At 40.7% G+C, this 17,100-nt stretch overlaps 1 protein-coding gene across 3 annotated transcripts in view; it reads right to left on the bottom strand.

The window, feature by feature from the left end:
- The window catches only part of LOC126198428 (45 kDa calcium-binding protein), a 154,191-nt gene that overhangs the window by 53,993 nt on the left and 83,098 nt on the right, over window positions 1–17,100 (bottom strand). The gene's annotated exons all lie outside the window — the stretch shown is intronic.

The following is a 17,100-nucleotide window of genomic DNA, read 5'->3' as shown; positions in this document are numbered from 1 at the left end:
GGTGTTGGTCAATGAGGGCCGAAATTCTTTCAGTGGGGCACAAAACCAGCCACAATGGGTTGTCCACAATTGTTAGGTTTGTGTATTTTGGGGAGGACGGAAATGGATTCTTGGGAGATATTATGGGAAGGGCCTAAAGCTTTAAGAGGGACTGGAGTTTGTGTTGGACTTCTGGGATGGGATCACTCTGGCAGAGGTTGTAGGTGGAGGAGTCAGATAATTAGTGGAGGCCTTCTGCCAGGTAGTTACTGCAATTCATAATGACAGCAGAGGAACCTTTGTCTGCAGGTATGATGATCAGGTCAGGATTTGTTTTGAGGTTGTGTGTGGCTATTCTTTCTTCTAATGAAAGGTTGGTGTTCTGAGGAAGGGACCTGGGGAGGGATGGTGAGGCTAAGCTGGAGGTAAGGAATTCTTGGAAGTGACTAGTGGGTGGTTAGGTGGGAGGGGGCACGTCGCAGTTGGATGGTGGTATGAAATAGAAGAGGCAGGGTTCAATTTTGAAATTAGAGAGGTTTTATGATATTGCAGTGCATGTGTTATTCTGATTACGATGCACTGTGGCGACTACAGCTGTTACGAAACACATCAAATGAGTTCACAGTTTCAAATAAGAACTTCCATCAGCTACAGAATGGAATGACAACAATGACAATTTGTGCCAGACCGGGACTCGCCTAAGGTGTCTGCTTGCGATAAGCAGGAAATCCGGGTTCGAGTCCTGGTCTGGCACAAATTTTCATTGTCATCATTCCATTCTACAGCTGATGGTAGTCCTTATTTGCAACTGTGAATTCATTTGATGTGTAGAGTTGTCTTGGTCAGAGGGATTGGCGGGAAAGAAGTGCTTGCATTCCATGGATCAGGAGAAGCAGAGTAGGTCTTTGACACATCCAGCATGGTTAAATTTGTGTGTAGGGCTAATGGTGAGCCCTTCAGATAGGACTGAAACTTCTGTGGAACTAAGGGTTTTGATGGAAAGGTTAAGAACATTGTTACAGAAATGTTTTGCCTCTGGATTTGGTGGAGAGTTGGTAGGGAGTTTTGAGGGATGTGGCAAGTTGAAAAGGTCAGCTAGGCAGGGTTTACCTGCTATGAGGGGTGGGCGAATAAGAACACTGTGCGTGCAATAGGGGTTGGATAGTGATGCCCCAAGGTGGCAGTAAGATGTCAGCAGGTTGGATAACTTATGGAGGTGGTGCCTGGAATGCTCCTCCAGGTGCTGGAGAGCAAGGGATTCGTTTCAAAGATGTGATGTATGGAGTAGGGATTGGAAAGTAGTAGTATCTTGCAGAAGGAGCAGAGGTGGTTCTGGGATGCCTGTGACGTGGAAATGGGTTTTTGCAGTAACAGGTTTGTGAGGGCCATGGATGACAGAATTTGAAAAGGTGTAGGTCATTGTGAAAGGACGGGTGGGATCTTTACAGTCAGGCTATTTGGGGGGATTCCACAGTTTAGGCGGCATTTGAGAAACAGGATGTGGGACTGGGTTTTAGCCAGGGAAAGGGATACTTTTCTGAACTGACACAGAAAGATGGAGCAAGGGTCCATTGTGGTAGCAATGAGTGACGAATGATCTGGGCTCAGGCTAAGACACCCTATCTTTGTCCCTTCAAAACCTCAACACTTTCTCCCCCATCTGCTCCACGTGATCCTCCTCAATCCAGCACGCCACCTGCCTGGATGTTGACTTTCTCCTTCCTGATGGCTTCATCTGCACCTCTGTCCACATTAAACCCACCAACCACCAACAGTACCTACATTTTGATAGCTGTCATCCCTTTCGCACCAAAAACTTCCTCCCATATAGCCTGGCCACCCAGGGACAGTGTATCTGGAGTGACAAAAACTCCCTTGCTCAGTATGCTGAGGATCTCACCAAGGCCTTCCCAGACAGACACTGTCCCCCAGACCCAGTCCGCAAACAGATCTCCCCTGCCATTTCCCTCATGCTCCCAATCCTCCCACCATCACCAAGAACCAGCCACAAAGGACTGTCCCTTGCTTCACTCAGTACCACCAAGGTCTGGAACACCTGGACCACATCTTTTGACAGGGCTTTGATTACCTATCATTGTGCCCTGAAATGAGGGACATCCTAGCCAAGATACTTCCCACCCCTCCTCAAGTGGTGTTCTGTGATCCACCCAAGCTCCACAACATCCCAGTCCATCCCTATGCCAGTCCCAACCCCAACCCCTTTCCATAAGGATCATATCCCTGTGTAAGACCCAGGTACAAAACCTCCACAATCGGCCTACTCGGCACTTCCTATTCCAGTTATGTTACAGGTTTATCCTACCCCATGCGGGTTAGGCCATCTGTGAAAGCAGCCATGTCATTTACCAGCTCTGCTGCAGTCATTGCACAGATTTTTATGCTGGTATGACTATTAACCAGCTGTCTACCAGAATGAACAGCCACCACCAAACTGTGGCCAACTGCAAAACAGACCACCCTATGACACAACATCCAGCTGAACATAACACACTTGTATCAATGGCTGCTTCACTACTGAAGCCATTTAGATCCTTCCCTCCACCACCAGCTTTTCTGAACTCTGCACACACTCTCTGCTCCTGTAATTATTCCGGCCTCAACCTATGGTAACATACTGTCCCCACACCCTCCATCTAACAGTTTTCACCCCGTGTCCTATCATCTCCTCCCCATTCTCATCTCCCACCCCCTTTATTTCTAGCCCTCTGCCAATGCTTCTGCCCATCTTTCCCCACTCCTGTCCTGTTTGTGTGTGTGTGTGTGTGTGTGTGTGTGTGTGTGTGTGTGTGTGTGTGTGTGTGTGTGTGTGTGTGTCATTTGCTGATGAAGGCTGTGGCCAAAAGCTATACATGAGTGTCTTTTAATTGTGTCTGTCTACAACTTGATGCAGCATAAGACAACATAGATGAAATATTCATCTTATTTCCTACAAAAGTATTCGTTACCTGTAACTGTCTTTCAGGACCCCAACAAAGCATTGGATCCTGTATCGTGTAAGCACACAACGGAATGGCTGAGGTGCCAGGAAATGTTTGATAACACCATACTCCACAACAGATGACCACACTGGTTCAAAATAAGGAGAAGTGTTGAACAATAAAGTTGGCTCCCACATTCTTATTCATTCTCAGAACAGATTCAAGTTTTAAAAAGCAATCAAAGAAAGGATACAGCACCTAAAGCCTTAGTCTTCTCCAATGATGTAAAGGTAACAGTAGTGGAGGCACAAGCTGAACTAGATCTCAGACATGAAGAATTTATGACATGACAGTAGATTTATTGTTGAGCACAAATTCTCAAAAAATCTATCTAAGAATTGGAGGTGAAGAGGTGGAGATTTTAGACAATGTACATGCTTAGATGCTGTTGTCTCTTTGGATAACATCACACACTAACTTACTGACAACAGCACGCAAAAAGTTTCCAAATTCTAAAATGTCGTACATACTGTATTTTGGGGGTTAACATTTTCATGTGATTCCAATATCAGTCCACACAAAACCCACCTTGAACCTAAATAGGTATATCTACTGGAGGCAGAAACAATTACTGGACAAAATAAGTTTCATATCACAGTGACAGAAAATTTTCTCTTCTTGCCTACATCAGACAAAAATGCATAAAATAAGCATGAACAGATATAACAGCATCTGGGACTGGAAAGAAATCTGATAGAGCTCCTGGTAGTAAAGCAGTTACAGTGTTATGGCCACACTTGGAGAATTGGTCCCCACACAAAATCTTGAATACATTTCAGTCTAAATGTTCCTTGGAAGATCTCATGATGACCGGGGAAAGTAGAGCTTTAAGCACCTTATTATTCACCACAGGACTTCTGGAGTGTACAATGCTCTAACTGTTCCTTAGAAGAGTTAGAGGAAGATTTCTTGAGGGTTAAGAGAATCAGAGCTTGAAAGACCTCAGGACTAGAGATGGCAACTGGTATCAAATATAAGAATGGCTAATGTAGCTGGATAAATGACTGTCGAGAAAGAACTGGAGCAGAAAAATGATCATTATAATCTCAAACCTTTTAAATATTATCAAGAAAAATAGGCAGGCTGTGTGTGTGTGTGTAAGTACATAAAAATCTAGTTAAGAGCAAGTTAATGAGCAACAATGGTATTATTTTAGTTCTAATAAGAATTAAAATAACCTGTACTGTTTTCAAAATCTCACACTCTATTAAATGTGAGCATCATAATCTCCCTTCATTCTATTACTGACCTCAACATCGTAAAATTTGTTAATATTATAAATTGTACAGTGTTATCAACACAAAATCAAACAGGGATACTGCAAAAGCAGGACTAACTATAAATAAGTAGAGAAGGAATTAGCATATTTCATCAAAATATAAGGTATTGGAGATAAAGTTAGCAAACTGCTTATAGATGTTGACTCTGAAATTATCAGTATATCGGAGCACCAAGTAATTTGACAATTCAGAGGCTTCCTTTACCAGGATAAGGATTAGCTGGCTGTTTTTCAAGAAGTTCCTTGTGGAGTGGGGGAGTGGCCACATACTTAAAAAACAGTATTCCATTTGAATCCATGCACTGAACAGGTATTTGAATGTTGTGCAGGGGCTGTTGAATTTAGTGTAACTAAACTTCTAATTTTTGTTGTTTAGTGGTTTCCTAACCCTGACTTCAGAGCATTTCTGCTCAAGATAGAGTGGATTCTTGGTTCACTTTACAGGAAGTACCAAAAATTAGTTATGTGTGGTGACTTCAACACTGATTTTGTATATAATTGTGCAAGAAAAAGGGATGTTGGTGGATCTCCTAAATTCATACGACCTGATGCAGACTATGTTTTTTCCAACTAAGGTGCAGGGGAACAGTAGCACAGCGATAGACAATATTTTTATTCATTCTTCATTACTAGATGGGCATTCTGTTAGTAAAAGGCTGAATGGCCTTTCAGACCATGATGCACAAATTTTAACACCAAAAGACTTTTGTACTCAAACAAATGTCACATATAATTACAAACTGTGTAGGAAAGTTAATCCAATGGCAATAGAGTGTTTTTTTAAACCTCATTAAGGAACAAGAGTGGCAGGATGTTTACAGTGCCGATAACATAGATGACAACTATAATGCTTTCCCGAACACATTTCTCACGCTCTTTGAGAGTTGCTTTCCATTAGAGTGTTAAAAACAGGATACTAGCAGTAAAAGGCAGCCTCGGTGGCTGACTAGTGGGATAAGGATATCATGTAGAAGAAATCGGGAATTATATCAAAATGTTAGAAGTAGTCACAATCAAGCTACAGTAGCCCATTACAAACAGTATTGAAAGGTGCTTAAAATATTATTAGGAAGGCAAAGAGTACGTGGTATGCAGATAGAATAGCTAATTCACAGGATTAATTAAAACCATTAGTTGGTAGTAAAAATATTTCCGTTACTGATAAATCAGATATATCTACAGTACTTAACAATCATTTTCTGAGCACTGCTGGTGAATTAAATAAAAATTTAGTTTCTACAGGGAATCATATAACAATCTTGGCAAATACCTTTCCAAGATTGATGTCTGAAATACTCCTCTGTGATACAGAAAAGAAGGAGATTGAGTCAACAATTAAATCACTGAAGACGAAGGACTTCCATGGATATGATGGAGTGCGTAGAAGAATATCAAAGTGCTGTGCTGCACATGTTAGCCCTGTACTTAGCCATATTTGTAATTTTTCCTTTAGGAATGGTCATTTTCCTGAACGATTAAAGTACTCAGTAGTAAAGCGGCTTTATAAAAAGGGAGAAAAGGATAGTGTAGACAATTTCAGTCCTATTTCTATGCCGTCAGTGTTTGCTCAAGTTATTGAAAAGGCTGTGTATGTAATGATAATTGATCATTTTATATCACATAATTTGCTATCAAATGTGCAGTTCGGCTTTAGAAGTTGTGTAACACCTGAAAATGCTATATTCTCTTTTCTCTGTGAGGTACTGGATGAGTTAAACAAAAGGTTTTGAACGCGAGGCATATTTTTTGATTTAACTAAGGTGTTTGATTGTGTTGATCACAAAATACTGCTCCAGAAGTTGGACAATTGCGGAATACAGGGAGTAGCTCACTACTGGTTCACCTCTTACTTTAACAACAGACAGCAAAAGCTCATTATTCACACCATTGAGAATGGCTGTGATGTGGGTTCTGAGTGGGGTAGAGTCAAATGGGGGACTGTCCCAGGGAACAGTGTTGGGGCCACTCGTGTTCCTTGTTTATTTAAATGATATGCCCTCTAGTATTATGGGTACCCCTACAGTATTTCTGTTTGTTGATGACACTAGCTTGGTAGTAAAAGATGTTGTGTGCAACATTGGCTTGGTTTCAGATAGTGCAGTTCATGACATAAGTTCATGGCTTGTAGAAAATAAATAAAAGCTAAATCACAGTAAGACTCAGTTTATAGAGTTTCTAACACACAATTCAACAAAACCCAATGTTTTAATTTCATAGCATGTGCATATGACTAGTGAAACTGAACAGTTCAAATTTCTAGGTGTTCAGATAGATAGTAAACTATCATGGAAAGCCCACGTTCAGGATCTTGTTCAAAGACTTAATGCTGCCATTTTTACTATTCGAATGGTATCTGAAGTAAGTGATCGTTCGACACGAAAATTAATCTACTTTGCTTATTTTCATTTGCTTATGTCATATGGTATTATATTTTAGGGTAACTCTTCCCACTCTGAAAGGATATTTTTGCTCAGAAATGGGCAGTTGAGGAAGTAAATGGTGTAAGTTCGCAAACCTCTTGTCGATCCCTGTTCACTAGTCCGGATATTTTCATGTTGTTCTCTCAATATATATATTCTTTCCTGTCATTTCTTGTTAACAACATCAGCTTATTCCCAAGAATAAGCAGCTTTCATTCAGTAATACTTGGCAGAAATCCAACCGGCATTTGGATCGGACTTCCTTAACTCTCATGCTGAAAGGTGTGCAATATACTGCTGTATCCATTTCAGTAAACTACCACAAGAATTCAAAAATCTTAGGAGTAATCCACACGCTTTCAAAACAAAACTGAAGAGTTTCCTCATGGGTCACTCCTTTATTCTATTGACGAGTTCCTTGAAAAATTGAGCTGATTCTTATGTTATATTGTTGATTGCATTTACTTAAACTTATGACTTGATGTTTTTTGGATCCATAAGCATTTTATTTTTATCTGTTATTACTTTTATGTTGTAATTTCATGCACTGGCACATTCTAATCTAATCCAATCTAATCCATGACCTTGGATATTTGCTTCTCAATTTAATCCTATGGAACTTGACGTGTAAATAAATAATAAAATACAGATGGTTATAATAGAGGGAAACATTCCACGTAGGAAAAATATTCTCGAACGCCTGGAATCCTTACCCAATCCGTTACCCCCAGAAACCATCCTTGTAACCATTGATGCCACTTCCTTATACACAAATATCCCGCACGTCCAGGGCCTCGCTGCGATGGAGCACTTCCTTTCACGCCGATCACCTGCCACCCTACCTAAAACCTCTTTCCTCATTACCTTAGCCAGCTTCATCCTGACCCACAACTTCTTCACTTTTGAAGACCAGACATACCAACAATTAAAGGGAACAGCCATGGGTACCAGGATGGCCCCTTCGTACGCCAACCTATTCATGGGTCGCTTAGAGGAAGCCTTCTTGGTTACTCAGGCCTGCCAACCCAAAGTTTGGTACAGATTTATTGATGACATCTTCATGATCTGGACTCACAGTGAAGAAGAACTCCAGAATTTCCTCTCCAACCTCAACTCCTTTGGTTCCATCAGATTCACCTGGTCCTACTCCAAATCCCATGCCACTTTCCTTGATGTTGACCTCCACCTGTCCAATGGCCAGCTTCACACGTCCGTCCACATCAAACACACCAACAAGCAACAGTACCTCCATTACGACAGCTGCCACCCATTCCACATCAAACGGTCCCTTCCCTACAGCCTAGGTCTTCGTGGCAAACGAATCTGCTCCAGTCCGGAATCCCTGAAGCATTACACCAACAACCTGACAACAGCTTTCGCATCCCGCAACTACCCTCCCGACCTGGTACAGACGCAAATAACCAGAGCCACTTCCTCATCCTCTCAAACCCAGAACCTCCCACAGAAGAACCACAAAAGTGCCCCACTTGTGACAGGATACTTTCCGGGACTGGATCAGATTCTGAATGTGGCTCTCCAGCAGGGATACGACTTCCTCAAATCCTGCCCTGAAATGAGATCCATCCTTCATGAAATCCTCCCCACTCCACCAAGAGTGTCTTTCCGCCGTCCACCTAACCTTCGTAACCTCTTAGTTCATCCCTATGAAATCCCCAAACCACCTTCCCTACCCTCCGGCTCCTACCCGTGTAACCGCCCCCGGTGTAAAACCTGTCCCATGCACCCTCCCACCACCACCTACTCCAGTCCTGTAACCCGGAAGGTGTACACGATCAAAGGCAGAGCCACGTGTGAAAGCACCCACGTGATCTACCAACTGACCTGCGTACACTGTGATGCATTCTATGTGGGAATGACCAGCAACAAACTGTCCATTCGCATGAATGGACACAGGCAGACAGTGTTTGTTGGTAATGAGGATCACCCTGTGGCTAAACATGCTTTGGTGCACGGCCAGCACATCTTGGCGCAGTGTTACACCGTCCGGGTTATCTGGATACTTCCCACTAACACCAACCTATCCGAGCTCCGGAGATGGGAACTTGCTCTTCAATATATCCTCTCTTCTCGTTATCCACCAGGCCTCAATCTCCGCTAATTTCAAGTTGCCGCCACTCATACCTCACCTGTCATTCAACAACATCTTTGCCTCTGCACTTCTGCCTCGACTGACATCTCTGCCCAAACTCTTTGTCTTTAAATATGTCTGCTTGTGAGATGTCTGCTTGTGTCTGTATATGTGTGGATGGATATGTGTGTGTGTGCGAGTGTATACCCGTCCTTTTTTCCCCCTAAGGTAAGTCTTTCCGGTCCCGGGATTGGAATGACTCCTTACCCTCTCCCCTAAAACCCACATCCTTTCATCTTTCCCTCTCCTTCCCTCTTTCCTGATGAGGCAACAGTTTGTTGCGAAAGCTTGAATTTTGTGTGTATGTTTGTGTTCGTTTGTGTGTCTGTCGACCTGCCAGCACTTTCATTTGGTAAGTCTCATAAAATACAGATGATGTGACTTACCGAACGAAAGTGCTGGCAGGTTGATAGACACACAAACACAAACATACACACGAAATTCAAGCTTTTGCAACAAACTGTTGCCTCATCAGGAAAGAGGGAAGGAGAGGGAAAGACGAAAGGATGTGGGTTTTAAGGGAGAGGGTAAGGAGTCATTCCAATCCCTTGCCCTCTCCCTTAAAACCCACATCCTTTCGTCTTTCCCTCTCCTTCCCTCTTTCCTGATGAGGCAACAGTTTGTTGCGAAAGCTTGAATTTCGTGTGTATGTTTGTGTGTCTATCAACCTGCCAGCACTTTCGTTCGGTAAGTCACATCATCTGTGTTTTTAGATATATTTTTCCCACGTGGAATGTTTCCCTCTATTATATAAATAATAAAATAAAAATAAGAAAATTGGATTGTGGGTGAATTACTACGAACAGTATAACAAACAATGGAAAATCCTGGCTGGAATAATGATGATATTAGGAAAAAAATAGTTGCTACTCACCAAGTAGAGGAGATGCTGAGTTGTAGATAGGCACAACAAAAAGACTGTCAAAAGGTCAAACAGGCCTTCATGATTATTAGACAACATGCAAGAGCGTGCGCGCATCGCGTGTGCCCCCCCCCCCCCCCCCACACACACACACGACCACAGACACATATGTGTGAGAGTGAGTGTGTGTTTGCGTCTGTTTTTCCTGTCTGATAGTATTTTTGTTGTGCCTGTCTGCAACTCAGCATCTCCCCTATATGGTGAGTAGCAACTATCCTTTTCATAATATTATGAACAGTATATTGAAGCAAAGATAGACACAAAGCCAAAACCCACCACCATAGCACTCTTGCATATGCTTACTAGCTTCACAGATAATGCAGAGACTGAAAGAACCGATGAGGGGATAAAAGAATTTATTCAGAATATCAAAAAATGTGACAGGCAGCTGAAATTTGGTAGTGTGAAAAGACAGAGTAGAAAAAATAGTACGAGGAAATGGATCAGGGGAAAGGAATGAAACAGGAAACTGCTTGGTAGAATTTTGTACAGACCACAATTTAATAATCACTAATACTTGGTTTAAGAATCATGAAACAAGGTAACATACATGGAAGGGAGCTAGAGATACAGGAAGATTTCAGATAATATAGATGGTGATTTTGCTAAATGTGGGTAAACTGCACAAAACAATCAGTGGTACGATAAGGAGACAAAAAGTCGTATGGATGTATGGCAAGAAAAGCGTTGTGTCTATGCTACAGGGTATTTATTTGTTCATCACACCTGTACAATACAATGCATTGCACAACATGTTACAATGAAACCACTCTTACACAAGATGTTCTAAGTTGCCCCCACAAGCCTCTAAGAATGCATGAACAGGACGCAGCAGCGACTCACACACCCATTTAAATGTGCAAACCTGCAAATGAATGGCATCACAGGTAGTGTGAATGCATTGTTCCAGTGTCTGCAAATGCAGGATGGTCTCTGCATACACACAGGAGCCACCACATGTAGAGATCTAAGGCATTGAAATCCTGCCACTGACCCATCAGCCAGGGTAGATGTTGTTGAGATTCCTCCACCTGGAAATGTGGAAGTGAGCTGGAGCAGCGTCATGTAGCAGGCACATTACCCATCCTACCACCAAAAAGCATGTCTTCACAAGGGAAGGCAGGATCACTCTCAGGAAGTGCAGCTATGCCTCACCCATGAGACATGAGACATTATTAAATACATTTATGGTGGGGGTTAATGGATGTTTACTCTGTGGGTGCATTGCAACAGTTTTCTCTGTGTTAACAGTAAGACTGTTTGTGGTGAATTATTTCATAACGTGTGTTGTGCAATTTTGTACTTCATATTGTAGTTCTGCACCATTTTTGCCTTTTATCAATACATTTGTGTTATCTGCAAATTTTATATATTTTTGGAAATCACTCAATGACTCTAGGTCATTCATAAATATTAAGAACATCATTGGGCACAAGATAGAACCTTGGGACACACCATACTTAATTTCTTTTCTTTTCGATTTGTAGTGTGCATAATGTTTTCTTTCTGATGCATGATTTCTGTTTTTCAGATATGATGTCACCCACTCATGTGCCAGGCCCCCAATTCCTACATGCTACAGTTTTTGAAGAAGTAAGTTGTCGTCTACCACATCAAAAACTTTTGTGGGGTCCAGAAATACAGCTGATATATATGTTCTATCTACAGTCAAGGCTATATTAATAAAGTCAAAAATGGCAGTTTCTGTTGATTTGAGTTTTCTGAGCCCATGTTGGGTATTTGATACAAAATTGTTTTTTCTATAAATGAAATCAGTCTTTTTGTAAAAAAAATGTTTTTCCAGTATTTTAGAAAAATTAGTCAGCAGAGATCTTGGCCTGTAGTTCTTTTCATTTGTCTTGTCTCCCCTCTTGAAAAGAGATCTTACCTTTGCCATTTTTAGTTTTTCTGGGAAAATACTACTACACAATGAAGAGCTGCAAAGATGAGTTAAGGGCATAGTCAACACCGTTGCACATTTTTTAAATATGTAATCAGGACATTGTCTATACCTGAAGAAAATTTTGGTTTTAATTCCTTTCTAATAGTCAGCATTTCCTTTCCATTTGTTGGATACAATTTTTTTTTTTAATTTTAGTTAATGTTTTGCTCATCTCTGTTTCCAGAAACTGTTCTTTGCTGTTTTTCCAACAATTTGTTTGTTATTTCTGTGAAATACACACTAAATACATCAGCTACTCTATGTGGGTCAGAAATGTTGTCATCATTTTCAAGCAGATTCATGTTACAGAGTTTTTCCTGTGTTTTGCCAGTTTATCTCCTAATAATGGCCCACATTGCTTTAATTTTATTTGTAGCTGTTTCCATGTAGTTGTCATTTGTTAGCTTTATCGACCTTCTGATAACTTTATTTAGGCTATGTTTGCATCTTTTAAAATATGCTTCAAATTCTGGAGTTGTTTCGGTTTACTTGGCTACTGTATAGAAAAATCTTTCTCCCTTCAGTGAAACTTTTATGCCTGCAGTTATCCAAATACTTTTTGTATTTTTTTCTGATTTTCTTTTTTCTGAGTGACTAGCACAGTTCAAAATAATGCTGGATGATGCTTACGAATTTATCAAATTTTTCATTAGTATTGCTACAGCTGTATACTTCCTCCCACATCTTTAGTTAAGCAGTTAATAAATGCATTTATGTTTTGTACACTGAAATTCGTAGAAGTGGAAACTAATGTTTTGTTAGTATGTACAGCGTGATCTATTTCCACTGATATTATCTGTCCAATATGATCTCCAAAACCTGCAGTGAAACATTTTGCATTAACATTTTGTAAGAATACTGGTAAATATTTGGTCTTTTGTTGTCACTGAAGTGTATGTTACACATGTTGCTGTTTCTATTGTAGGTTTCAAGTTAAATGTTAAGAGGAGGTTCAATATGGTAGTTTGTTGTTTTGATTCTACACAAAAATCAATATTAAAGTCACCACAAATAACGAGACCTCTGTTCTTTTTTGATAACATATAAGGAGGTACTCTAAATGTTGTAGTAAAGTGTTCATGTCACTATCGAGGGTCCTGTACAAACAAACTATGGTCATATTTTCATTTAACAATTCAACATCTGATATTTCCACATCTCTCGACTTCTTAAATAATAGAACCCAGTATGTTGTCCTCGATGGTGAGTGTTCATCGGAGGTGAGGGTATCATCTGGAGTGCCCCAGGGAAGTGTGGTAGGTCTGCTGTTGTTTTCTATCTACAAAAATGATCTTTTGGATAGGGTGGATAGCAATGTGTGGCTGTTTGCTGATGATGCTGTGGTGTATGGGAAGGCGTCATCGTTGAGTGACTGTAGGAGGACACAAGATGACCTGGACAGGATTTGTGATTGGTGTAAAGAATGGCAGCTAACTCTAAATATAGATAAATGTAAATTAATGCAGATGAACAGGAAAAAGAATCCCTTAATGTTTGAATTCTCCATTAGTAGTGTAGCACTTGACAAAGTCTCGTCGATAAAATATTTGGGTGTAACATTGCAGAGCGATATGAAGTGGGACAAGTATGTAATGGCAGTGGTGGGGAAGTTGGATAGCCGTCTTCAGTTCATTGGTAGAATTCTGGGAAGATGTGGTTCATCTGTAAAGGAGACCGCTTACAAAACACTAATACGACCTATTCTTGAGTACTGCTCGAGCATTTGGGTTCCCTATCAGGTCAGATGGAGGGAGGACATAGAAGCAATTTAGAGGCGGGCTGCTAGATTTGTTACTGTTAGGTTTGATCATCACGCGAGTGTTATGGAAATGCTTCAGGAACTCGGGTGGGAGTCTCTGGAAGAAAGGAGGCATTCTTTTTGTGAATCGCTATTGAGGAAATTTAGAGAACCCGCATTTGAGGCTGACTGCAGTACAATTTTACTGCCGCCAACTTATATTTCGCGGAAAGACCACAAAGATAAGATAAGAGAGATTAGGGCTCGTACAGAGGCATATAGGCAGTCATTTTTCCCTCATTCTGTTTGGGAGTGGAACAGGGAGAGAAGATAATAGTTGTGGTATGAGGTACTCTCCGCCACGCACCGTATGTTGGTTTGCGGAGTATGTATGTACATGTAGATCTCTTCCTCTGGGAATATCATCTGGGAACAGAATGGGTACAAATTTGATATCACTTCTAATGTAGATAAAACTGCTACCATAACCTTTCACTTTCCTGCCGAATTGACTGCCTAGTGTGAAGTCATTTTTTTTTTTGGGGGGGGGGGGGACTTCACTAAAAGGTATCAGATAGATTATATAATGGTAAGACAGAGATTTAGGAACCAGGTTTTAAATTGTAAGACATTTCCAGGGGCAGATGTGGACTCTGACCACAATCTGTTGGTTATGAACTGTAGATTAAAACTGAAAAAACTGCAAAAGGGTGGGAATTTAAGGAGATGGGACCTGGATAAGCTGACTAAACCAGAGGTTGTACAGAGTTTCAGGGAGAGCATAAGGGAATAATTGACAGGAATGGGGGAAAGAAATACAGTAGAATAAGAATGGGTAGCTTTGAGGGATGAAATAGTGAAGGCAGCAGAGAATCAAATAGGTAAAACGACGAGGGCTAGTAGAAACCCTTGGGTAACAGAAGAAATATTTAATTTAATTGATGAAAGGAGAAATATAAAAATGCTGTAAATGAAGCAGGCAAAAAGGAATACAAACATTTCAAAAATACGATCGACAGGAAGTGCAAAATGGCTAAGCAGGGATGGCTAGACGACAAATGTCAGGATGTAGAGGCTTATCTCACTAGGGGTAAGATAGATACTGCCTACAGGAAAATTAAAGAGACCTTTGGAGAAAGGAGAACCACTTGCATGAATATCAAGAGCTTTGATGGAAACCCAGTTCTAAGCAAAGAAGCAAAAGCAGAAAGGTGGAAGGAGTATATAGAGGGTCTATACAAGGGCGATGTACTTGAGGACAATGTTATGGAAATGGAAGAGGATGTAGATGAAGATGAAATGGGAGATATGATACTGTGTGAAGAGTTTGACAGAGCACTGAAAGACCTGAGTCGAAACAAGGCCCCAGGAGTAGACAACATTCCATTAGAACTACTGACGGCCTTGGGAGAGCCAGTCATGACAAAACTCTACCATCTGGTGAGCAAGATGTATGAGACAGGAAAAATACCCTCAGACTTCAAGAAGAATATAATAATGCCAATCCCAAAGAAAGGACGTGTTGACAGATGTGAAAATTACCGAACAATCAGTTTAATAAGTCACAGCTGCAAAATACTAACGCGAATTCTTTACAGACGAATGGAAAAACTGATAGAAGCCGACCTCGGGGAAGATCAGTTTGGATTCCGTGGATATGTTGGAACACATGAGGCAATACTGACCCTACGACTTATCTTAGAAGAAAGATTAAGGAAGGGCAAACCTATGTTTCTAGCATTTGTAGACTTAGAGAAAGCTTTTGACAATGTTGAGTGGAATACTCTCTTTCAAATTCTGAAGGTGGCAGCGGTAAAATACAGGGAGCAAAAGGCTGTTTACAATTTGTACAGAAACCAGATGGCAGTTATAAGAGTCAAGGGGCATGAAAGGGAAGCAGTGGTTGGGAAGGGAGTGAGACAGGGTTGTAACCTCTCCCTGGTGTTATTCAATCTGTATTTTGAGCAAGCAGTGAAGGAAACAAAAGAAAAATTCGGAGTAGGTATTAAAATCCATGGAGAAGAAATAAAAACATTGAGGTTCGCCGATGACATTGTAATTCTGTCAGAGACAGCAAAGGACTTGGAAGAGCAGTTGAACAGAATGGATAGTGTCTTGAAAGAAGGATATAGGATGAACATCAACAAAAGCAAAACGAGGATAATGGAATGTAGTCGAATTAAGTTGGGTGACGCTGAGGGAATTAGATTAGGAAATGAGATACTTAAAGCAGTAAAGGAGTTTGGTATTTGGGGAGCAAAATAACTGATGATGGTCGAAGTAGAGAGGACATAAAATGTAGACTGGCAATGGCAAGGAAAGCGTTTCTGAAGAAGAGAAATTTGTTAACATCGAGTATAGATTTAAGTGTCAGGAAGTCGTTTCTGAAAGTATTTGTATGGAGTGTAGCCATGTATGGAAGTGAAACATGGACTATAAATAGTTTCGACAAGAAGAGAACAGAAGCTTTCGAAATGTGGTGCTGCAGAATAATGCTGAAGATTAGGTGGGTAGATCACATAACTAATGAGGAGGTATTGAATAGAATTGGAGAGAAGAGGAATTTGTGGCACAACTGTACTAGAAGAAGGGATCGGTTGGTAGGACATGTTCTGAGGCATCAAGGGATCACCAATTTGGTATTGGAGGGCAGCATGGAGGGTAAAAATCGTAGAGGGAGTCCAAGAGATGAATACACTAAGCAGATTCAGAGGGATGTAGGTTGCAGTAGGTACTGGGAGATGAAGAAGCTAGCACAGGATAGAGTAGCATGGAGAGCTGCATCAAACAAGTCTCAGGACTGAAGACCACAACAACAACAACAACAACAACAAGAAGTCACCAAGTCAATTCTGGGAGGACTTCGTGTAAATTTTCTTAATGCCATCTGGTGATCTTTCATGAAATACCAGTTTATACTTAATAGTTGGGATATTTTCTTATTTAAAATTTGTCTGAGGAGCCTGAGAGCTGCAAGTCTGTTGTTTAATAGAGATGTGTTTACTGTTTTTCTAAAATTATGGTAACTTTTGTTAATGAATGATATAAAACACTAGTGTGTGTTGAAATTTATTAATTCTAAAAGGAAAGGTCCCCAATGCTCGATCAATCATTCCGCCCCTTGACTTCTAACTTCCTGTTACACCTACTAAATCTAACACACATTATATATGCATAAACATCATGCAAAACAAAACACTGTCATAAGCTACTAAACAAACACAATAAACTGATCCTCACCACACACTGTATCAATACAATTAAAACAAACACAATAAACTGATCCTCACCACACACTGTATCAATTCAATTATCGATGGAACTATCAGCAATTTCTCTGGCGAATAATAGGTATCTAACTTTACCAATTATATTTGTGACAGATTGAATTTATACAGGTGCATGAAAATAAAGAGAAAACAACTGAGCTGCAGTGGAATTATTGTGTCTGTTATCTAGAGACACCAACAATCAATTGGCAAGTTTCACTGGATGCAGAGGGTGTGCGATGGAACACTCACTATCAAATAAGATCAACGAAGGTGGAAATGACCTCCTTACACTATAACTGGCCCGAGTTGATTAGCCCTATTCAGCTTGGTAGCCTCTTTATACCAAACAATCCCAGCTGCCAGAGCAGTAGTTATACTTGTACAAGTACCACCCAGCACA

Source organism: Schistocerca nitens, chromosome 8 (genome assembly GCF_023898315.1).
Source record: "Schistocerca nitens isolate TAMUIC-IGC-003100 chromosome 8, iqSchNite1.1, whole genome shotgun sequence".
Taxonomy (NCBI): Eukaryota; Metazoa; Arthropoda; class Insecta; order Orthoptera; family Acrididae; genus Schistocerca; species Schistocerca nitens.
This window is presented reverse-complemented; position numbering and strand designations above follow the sequence as displayed.